Raw genomic sequence first — 10397 nt, forward strand, 5'->3', positions numbered from 1 at the left:
GCTTTTGCAAAGTTGGGTGCAGACTTGCTCAACTTGTTGAAAGAATTTAAAGACATCTTTGCCTTTGAAGTGGAAGAGATGCCAAGCATCAGCCCGGATCTCGCTGTCCACAAACTCGCCGTGGATCCAAAGAAAAATCCTGTAAGGTAAAAGAAAAGAAATCATGGCGAGGAAACAAGTCAGGCGGCAGCCGCCGTAGTAAAAAAGCTGTTAGACGCTCGGTTCATTCGGCCATGTAACTTCCCGAATTGGGTTGCGAATGAGGTGCTTGTAAAGAGGTCGAATGGGACCTGGCGCATGTGTGTTGATTACACTGACTTGAACAAAGCATGTCCAAAGGACAGTTACCCACTTCCAAAGATCGACTGTTTGGTTAACTCTATAGCCGGACATGCTTTGATGAGTTTCAAGGATGCCTATTCAAGCTTTCATTAGATTCCCCTGTGGAAAAAAGATCAAGAGAAGATGGCATTCGTCACAGATCAAGGGTTATTCTACTATATTGTAATGCCGTTTGGCTTGTAAAATGCGCCTGCTACTTTCCAATGAATGATTAACACAGTCTTCATTAATCAAATTGGAAGGAATGTAGAGGCGTACATCAATGACATGAGAGTTAAATTCAAGCAACAGAAGGATCACCTTGCTGACCATCGAGAAACCTTCACCACACTCTGGCGGCACAAGGTGATGCTCAATCCCAAGAAGTGTGTCTTTGTTGTTGAGTCTGGGAAGTTTCTCGGATTTTTGATTGATCAAAGGGGAATAAAGGCCAATCTAGAGAAAATACTGACGGTTATAGACATGAGACTCCCTGCACTGTCAAAGAAGTTCAAAAACTAACAGGTTGTCTGGCAGGCAATGGGGAGATTCCTCAGCCTGTCAGGTGACAAGTGCCTCTATTTTTTTCCAAGCAATCAGAAAGAAGACTATGTTTGAATGGGGGGATGATGCTGAAGCGACCTTCCAAAAGTTGAAACAACACTTACACTCTTTGTCAAGGCCAGTTAGCCCTCTACCTAAAGAGACGCTTTACATGTATTTAGCCGTCTCAGATCATGCTCTCAGTGCTGTTCTCCTTGCTGAAAGAGACGGCATCCAGCTCTCGGTCTATTTCATCAGCCATGTTCTTCGAAATGCTGAACTATGGTACCCAAAAGTTGAAAAATTCGCCTTGCTCTTTTCATGGCAGTCAAGAAGTTGAAACCTTCTTGGCACATCCGGTTGTTGTCTATACAGGCCAACCCCTTAAGCAGCTGATGACAACTTTTGATTCATCCGGTAGAATGCTCAAATGGGCTATTGAAATGCAAAGTCTTGAAATCACTTTTGAACCAAGCAAGGCAGTGAAGGGTCAGACGTTGCCAACTTCATTGTTGAAATGACAAGGTTGGTTGAGCCGGAAAATCTGGACTAGGTTTGGAAAGTGTATGTAGACGGAACCTCTACTATGAATGGCTGTGGTGTAGGGATTGTATGTCAGTCTCCTGAAGGGGACAAGTATGAATATGCTATACGGTTCGAATTTCAAGCCTCAAACAATGAGGCGGAATATGAAGCCTTGCTAGCCGGTATTCGCATGTGTAAGGCGGTAGGGGCAAGAAAGGTTAACGCCTGCTCTGATTCTCAATTGGTTGTTAGCCAATATCATGGTGACTATGAAGCCACCCATTCGGCTATAATCAAATATTTGCAGGCAGTCAAAGACGAGGTTAGGACACTTGATGAATTTCATCTAAGTTAGGTGCCCAAGTCGGAGAACAATCAGGCGGATGCTCTTTCTAAGTTGGCATCATCCACCTCCTGTGATACACCTCGGTCTGTTCTTTGGAAAGTAATGGAAAAGCAAAGTATAGAAGAAGATCCCATTGGAATACTAGATCGGAGTTCAACCTGGATGGATGACATCTGAGCCTATCTGTTAGACGACACTTTGCCGGATACAGATCCATAAATTGCTGCAATATAAAAACGTGTAGCCAACTTTGAGATTTATAATGGAGAGCTTTTCAAGAAGGGTTTTCTACAACCTCTTTTGAAATGCATCACCCGAGAAAGGGGGCAAGAGATTTTGGAAGTTCTGCACTTGGGCTTTTGTGCCTCACACATAGGCGGCAGATCTCCAGTAGAAAGGGAAAGGCGACAAGGCTACTTCTGGCCCACTCTTGAGGTAGACACCCTGGAAATGGTGAAGAAGTGTGATAAGTGTCAAAGATTTGGCAGACTCATACACCGTTCGGCCACTGATCTGATGGCCATTCATAGACTAGTACCATTCGCCAAATGGGGGATGGACATTCCGGGTCCGTATACGCCTACGCTAGGCAGACGGCGGTATATTTTAGTTCCCGTTGACTACTTCACCAAGTGGGTAGAGGCAGAGGCTGTCAAAGGCATTAAGACAAAGGATGTCATCTCCTTCATCTGGAAGAATATCATATCCCGGTTTGGGGTACCTATGTCTATGGTCTTTGACAATGGCCCTCAGTTTGAGACGCCTACCCTCAATAATTGGCTGGGAGACCAAGGGATCTCTCACTGTTTTGCATCAGTCGGCCGCGCCCAAGCAAAAGGCCAGGTTGAAGCCTTCAACAAGTTTATCTCAGACAACATAAAAAAGAAAATTGAAAGGGCTGGTGGTCTATGGGCAGAAGAGTTAACTCATGTACTATGGGCCATCAGAACAACAGTAAGGGGGAAACCGGTGAAACCCCATTTCTCATGGTATACGGCGCAGAAGCCGTCTTGCCCATTGAACACTATGAGCCGACTCTTCGAGTCATGCTATACGATGAAGAGGCAAACTGGGAGCGCATTGGACTCACTCCTGGAACGCAGGGACAATGCCGCCTTGCGTCATGAGATTTACCGTCTGAGAATGACAAGAGCCTACAACAAAAGAGTGCACAAGCGACGCTTGAAAGTAGGGGACTTTGTGTGACGGAAAATGGAGGCAATCGGTAGGGCCAATGAGCAAGGAAAGTTGACTCCCAATTGGGAAGGCCCCTACCGGATCTATGAAGAAGTGAGAGCGGCACCTACCGCCTGGAAACCCCAGACAACAGGCAGCTAGCCAAAATTTGGAATGTAGATAACTTAAAAAAGTACTACTTCTAAGACCAATCGATTTTATTTTGCTTTTTATTTTCAATTCTGTTTATTTATAGCTTTAATTATATACAGCTCCCAATGGGAATACCGTGTGTGCAATGTGCAGACGACCTTATTAAAACCAATCGTTTGCTCCAACATGAGTATGACATCCGGCGACGCACATCCGGGTAAATTCATCGCAGAGAACATCTCCCATCCGGGTGGTACATTGCTTTATAAACTTATCAAACAAACGGCAAAGATCGATTAGCCTAATGAGGCGCGCTCATAGCCATTTCACACAAGCAATCTAAAGGAAACCTAGACGGTGTACTAAACCCGTGTGTTCGTAGACACCAGCGGGTAACCTACCGTTATCCCAACTTAGATTTTATTAAGAATTATATACTTTAAAAAGTCCTCCCAATGGGGCAATCAAAAGGACGCTTGAGTATATGAATTGATTACAAATACCCCAGACAGTTAAAACGATCTCCTTAGTATAATAAACTAAGCAATCTCCGAAGACCTCCTGGGTTCTAGGTTCAAACCGCCTGGATCTTGGACGGCTGTGTACTTAGTTTGGGGCAATCATGGCTGTGATTGATTAACTAACGAACTCATCATACTCATAAAAGTATCAAAAGTCCCCAAGTCAATCAATCAAGATTTTGAAACCAACCACACAGCCGCCTAGGGGCAAAAGAGCCAACCAGTTTGTTAGTTGCCGCATACGATTAACAAGTTAGGCAAAATTCAAGCATTTTATATAAAAAAATCAAAGCAAATCAAAAATTGCAAAAATTGAAGCAAATTTAACAAAACCAACTCAGTCGGCAATTTCATAAAATAAAGCCCGACCAAAAGGCCGGGAGAGTTATTATCAAACTGGATCCACATTCTGGAAATACAGATTGTTGAAATTACATTCAAATACTTGGCTCACAGGCTTACATTCAAATACTTGGCTCACAGGCTGGAAATATAGACGGCTCTTGGCCGAGAGAGAAATCTAATCCTTCTAAGTCTACTGTTGCGGGGGCACCAATTGGTCTTGGCTGGAGGGGAGCTCGCCTTCAGTTTGTCCTGGTTGAACTTGGTTAGAACCAACCGGGGCCTATTCATCCTGCTGCTCCTCGAGCTTCTCTTCCTCCTTCTCCTCCTCTTCATCAGAGACGATGCCAACCCACTCCTTGAACGGAGCCGACGCCGCCAAACCTAGGATCTATGCATCGTATACCTTAGTGGCATACTGATATCTCAAGTTGAAGAACTCCCAATCGGTATTCGGATGAATGTGCTGCCATGCCATTTTCATGCGCTCCTCGCAGTCTCTCTCATTCTCCGCGACCAACCGGTCCTGCTCCTTTGCAAGCTCAGCCTTGTGGTCTGTGTGCATCTGCACCATCTCAACTTGGAGCTGGCTGACGTCTACCCTAAGCTTGGTATTCTCTTGGTCAGCCTCCTCCAATGCCTTGAGGTGTGACTTGACAATCTTGAGCTCAAGCTCAAGGTCAGGCGCCTTGTTATTAGCTGTCTCAACATTAGCCATGAGCTCCTCTAGTTTCATCTCTCAGGCTTTAGACTTTATATCATTCAAAGTATTTCTATATTGAGCTGAGTTTATGGTATGGGTCGCCCGGGCATAAGCGTCTCTTACCTACTCTTGCTTCTTTTTAAATGGGACTTTGAGCCTGTCCACCCTCAGCATTGCCTACAAAACACAGCCGGTTAAAAGAGTTGTAGATAATATACTGTTAAAATCAGGCATTTGAAAGAAAGCTAAGTTACCTCAGCCAGCAACGCGAGGATGCGGTCAAAGTTGACACGATGTAGCCTGGGAACCTGGTCTTTCTTTGACCGACTGAGGGTCCTCAACATTCGTTTGGAGTACTGCTGGAGGGCTGGCCACCTTTGAGAGAGATTTGCATCAGAAGAAGGATGTGGTGAGAAAGCAGCATAAGCGGCACTTATATTGTGCTGGCTGCCAAACTGATAAGTATCATTTATAACACATTTTAGGGCATTTTTCTCCCTTAGTTTTGGGTTTATTTTGGTGTTTCTTTGTTATTTCTATTCCTTTTAGTCTTGTTTTAGTCATCTTTGTCTTAGTTTATGGTTTTAGGCCTTAGTTGTGAATAATATGCTTTTTGCTCGGTTTCTAGCTTGATTTGCGTGTTTTTCTATGTGTTCTTTCACTGTCTCTCTCTTGGTCTATTTGTGTAGGTTCTTGACGGTTTCTTTGATGCTTAGGACCCGAGAAAAGGCAAGAAAGTTCAATAGAAGAAGCTTGAAGCTAAGAAAGAAGCTAAGAAGCTTGAGGCAAGAAAGCTTGAAGCTCGTAGAAGGCCTTAAACCGAGTCTTGTTCAATCTTTCAGCCATAACTTTTGATCTACACATCGGATTGAGGCGATTCAAATTGCATTAGAAACTAGACTTGAAGAGATTTCAACAATAGGTCGCACACCCCAAGAGGTCTCCTAGAACAGAAGTTATGGCCGTTTGAATCTGCAATTCACTGCCAGGCTGCGCAGCCGCCGCGAGCGTGGCCCTCTGTTCTTCCCAGCTGTTGCAGCTTTCTGGAGATGCCTCGGAGAAGCATTGCCGCGGGCGCGGGTTTCTGGGTCTTTTTTGAGCTTAATTTCCGGATTTCTTTCTTTCTCTTCATGTAATATAAATAAAGGACTTCTTAAACTTCCTTAAGACAAGTTTTACATTTCCTCTCTCCTCTAATTAGGATTAGGGTTTGATTAGGATTTTCTCTCTCTAGTTTATGAGTAGTTTGAGAGAGAGAAAGCTTGGATTTCAATGGAGATTTGAGATCTTGAAGAAGCAATTTTATGGATTCTCTTCTCATCTATTCAATGAGCTTTTCTAACTTCCTCTCATCTTTATTGCTTTGTTTAATTCTTGTTTTTTCTCATTTCATTGCTGATTAGAGTAATTAATTAGTTTACTTGTTTGATTCTTGCTTTAATTCTAGTTTTACCTTGTTTACATGTTTTCCTTCATTATGTTTGCTTAGATTTTGTTCTAGGGAAATGGATGAAGGTTATGTTGATGAATTGAGTGATTGGTTGTGATTAGTATGCAATTGATTCTTGATTTTTGTGTTTGGATGATGCTTACATTGACTAAAATATTTTTAGCTAATTGATTCTTGGTTCTTAATTGTGCTTTCAATCAATTATGCGGAGTGAGTTGATTGAGAGTCTAGATTCTTCCATACCTTTGCTAGGCTAGTTGCGTGGGAGTGAATTAGCTTAGTAGGATAATTAGCATGTTTAATTGCGCGAGAGTGAGTTGAGTGTGTTAATCGTTCCTAATTGAGATCATGATCATCTAATTGCGACTTGTTATTGAATTCATTAATGTAATTGGATTCCCCTTTCCCTAATATCTTTTTAATTGCTTTAAGTAGTGTTTTAGATGTTTCTCTCCTTATCTCACAACCTTCCTACTAGTCTAATTACCTCAAATTTATACACTTAGCCCTTGTGGTTCGACCCTAGCTTTCCACTATCTAGTATGAACTTGATAGGGTTAGGTTAGGAATATAAATTGTTGATTTGATCTAGGATAAAAGACACGACCTATTGTCCCCCGATCAAATTTTTGGCGCCGTTGCCGGGGACTAAGGCGTTTATTAGTTTGTGTTGATTAGATTAGCTAGGTTCTTGTGTATAGTTTTGATTTTTGTTTGCTTTTCTTTGCTTTGTGTAAAAAAATAAAAAATAAAGGAATGGCATGCTTATCTTTTCCTCAATTTGATGATGAACCCTTCTATGCTTACTTTGAAAGACTTGATGGTTTCCTTAGGTTCCATGGTTGTTCTCTTAGTGATGCTTGTGGTATAGCTTATTGGGGGTATGAATGAGTATACTAGGGGAATGGTTGAGAATATGTATAATGGTAGATTCCATCTTTCGCCTATGCATGATGCTTGGAATTTCTTCACATGGCTTGCTAGAGATTCTTATAATAGAGAATGTCATGTTTCTTGTTTTGACTCTCAATGTCGAGGTTCTTTTAATTTTTGCATGAATTCTCTTGGTGCTTTTAATATGCCTTGTGATGATCCAAATATGCATGTTAACCCTTTTCCCTCATATGCTCATTGTGATGAGGTGTGTTCTAATGTTTATGATATGCATGTTAATGGTGATTGTGAACCTCAACCCAATAACATGATGCCCAAATTCTTGCCCAAATACAATATCTCACCCAACAAGTCCAAGAGCTTCAAGAGGAACAAAAGGTGAGAGAAGTGAGACTTGCCCAAGTGATGAGTGCTAGGGTTGTTGGAAATGGATGCGAGGCACCTCACTTGAAGTGTGAGAGTGCTTTTGAGGATGATATGGGCCAAGGGTTTAAATGGAGGGGATATTTTCTTGTGATGAGGGATTTTTGAGGATTTTGATCCTTTTCATTCCCCTTTTGAGCTTGAGCGCCTTCCCTCCCTTTATTCACCCCCTTTGAGAGTTTCCTTTGTTGAGGATGTGAGTGGGCCATCTTCAATATTGGATGAAGGAATTCATGAGGAGGAGGATGATGAATTTGAGCAACTAAGAGAAATTAAGAGTCCCTTGGATGATGGTGGAGGGGTTGAGAATGAAATAAATGTTGATTTTGTGGATTCCAACCCCCTTCCCCATCTTGATGAGTCTACCTTGCATGTTTGTGACCCTTCGATCCATGAGTATTTGGACTTATTTGAGGTTATGACTAGTGTGTTCATTGAAGGAGTAATGAAAACTCATAGCCTTTTGAGTGAGTTCATTGATAATGCTTCATGGGAGAGAAATGAGTTTGAATTGAATTTTCATCCTTTCATGCATGGTTTTGAGACTCTAGGCTTTGATGATGTTGAGGGAGTTGTTGTCCATCGTTGTGATAGAGTGAAAGATGTGGTTTCTCTTAAAGGTTGGATGTTTGAGGGAGATGGAGATCATGAGTGTTCTTCTTTTGAGGACTCTATGATTGATTTCTATGCTCTTATATGTGATTTGAGGAATGGTGGTGAGGGAGAGTTCATAGGTGAGACCATTGCTCCTATTCCCTTTTCTCATGTCCCTTTTTCAAGAAGATTTAACCATATCCCCTACTATCCTATGTCCTTCACTTCTTTTGTCAAAGAGCCTATTGGGGACCCTCCTTCTATTGGTGATATTCAAGCCCCTCTCTCATCGATTATTGAGGAAAAGGGTGATTTTTCCACCCAAAAAGATTTGGAGGAGGTTTGGCCTTTTTATTCTTTTTCTTATTTTCTTGTTTTTTCTTTTGATTTTTCTTCTTTCTTTTGGCATCTCCCACCTCATTTGCGTGCAATAATCTTGTTGCACGTCCTCCTCCCGTCATTTGCCTACTGTTTATCCTATGAAATGTGTAGTAGTGCGTTTGACAAGCTCTTGCGTTCGTTGCAATATTATTTACTAGAGCGGTCAATCTTGGACCTTAAGCAAGCCTTTCTCGGGAAGTAACCCGTGTTTTATTGCTTTCATTTTCTTTTCTTTTTAGTATACATTTTCGCTCATGGAAATATTTGTGTGCCCTTTTCTAGATACATAACTTGATATACTTTGGTGCATTGATATTGGATTAAGAATAAAGGAAGTTTGACTCCTCTTTCCTAGCATATGGTATATGAGGCATAGATTTGGAGGAAATTGACTTTAAAGGGTTAAATTAGGTCATTTGCGGGTATTTACACCCACCTATATCCGGTAATATCTTTCTTTAATGGTTGGTGGCTTGAAGACCATGTGTTCGTTTGTTGGATTGATTACTTTCTTTTCCCCTCCCATGGAGTCTATGATTTATGATTTGAGTGTATTGTCTCATTCAAGCTTGGAGGAGGGTATTCTATCATGCTTGAGTAGAATGTTGGTCCATTTTTGCCATGCACTTGAGTATATGCATTTCCATGTGTTTTCTTATATTTTGCAATGTGCTTTGTTTTATTCTTGATTTGGACTTGGGAGAGGCACAATACATATTGGGCATCAAGTTTTATAGGGATAGATCTAAGAGGATGATTGGATTGAGCCAAAGTACTTATATTGATAAGGTAATGACTCGATTCAACATGGAAGGGGCTAAGTTAGGGCACCTACCCATGTCTTATGGCATAACTCTCAGCAAGAAGCAGTGTCCACAGACACCTGATGAGCGAGAGAGGATGAGTCTGATTCCATATGCTTCGCTTATTGGATCGATCATGTATGCCATGATATGTACTAGGCCGGATGTATCGTATGCTTTAATTGCTACGAGCCGATACCAATCAGACCCAGGAGAGGCGCATTGGACTGCGGCCAAGAATATCCTAAAGTATTTGAAAAGGAACAAGGATAAATTTCTGGTCTATGGTGGTTGTAATGATTTGGTTGTTGAAGGATATACTGACGCGAGCTTCCAGGCTGACAGAGACGACTCCATGTCGCAGTCAGGGTACATATTCTGCCTAAATGGAGGAGCGTTTAGTTGGAAGAGTGCTAAGCAAAGCACCACTGCAGATTCTACAATTGAAGTCGAATACTTGGAAGCTTCGGAAGCGGCTAAGGAGGCAGTTTGGATTCGTAAGTTCAGTAGTGAACTTGGTGTTGTACCCTCCATCAAGGGTCCGATAGACCTCTATTGTGACAACAATGAAGCTATTGCTCAGGCCAGGGAGCCAAGGGAACATCAGAAGGTCAAACATGTCAAGCGGCGATTTCACATGATAAGGGAATGAAAATCCGAGGGTGAAATCAGAATTTGTAAGATTGGAACGGACGACAATGTAGCCGATCCATTGACTAAACCTTTGCCTCAAGTGAAGCACAATAAGCACATTGAGGCAATGGGAATCAAGCATATTGGAGATTGGCTTTGAATTCCCTATATATGTGTTTTGATTAAACTTGATGTTTTAATGTAAAACACTATGTTGAACCATTAAGTTTTTGGAGCAATTAAAATTTTATTACTCCATTTCTATTTAATTGTGGTTTAGAATTAAATAATGAGTCAATTCGATTACTGAGAATATTCAAAATAGGGTATCAAGACCATGTCTTGAATAAAGAAACACCTGTTAAGTGAACATTGAATATTTTAATCAAAAATCATCCCTAATCAAGGTCATTTAAACGATGGACGATCAATGACCACTTGAGATTAGTGTGTAGTATGATTTATAGCATCATTTCTTGCGCTACAAGGACATGATAGTCATAAATTATTTGCACAGGTACTAGTTTGGAACTGTACCAGATCGACCTATGAGAATACTTTAAGAGGTAATAAATCGTCATAAGTATAT

This window comes from Chenopodium quinoa, unplaced genomic scaffold (assembly GCF_001683475.1).
Source record: "Chenopodium quinoa cultivar QQ74 unplaced genomic scaffold, ASM168347v1, whole genome shotgun sequence".
Taxonomy (NCBI): domain Eukaryota; kingdom Viridiplantae; phylum Streptophyta; class Magnoliopsida; order Caryophyllales; family Amaranthaceae; genus Chenopodium; species Chenopodium quinoa.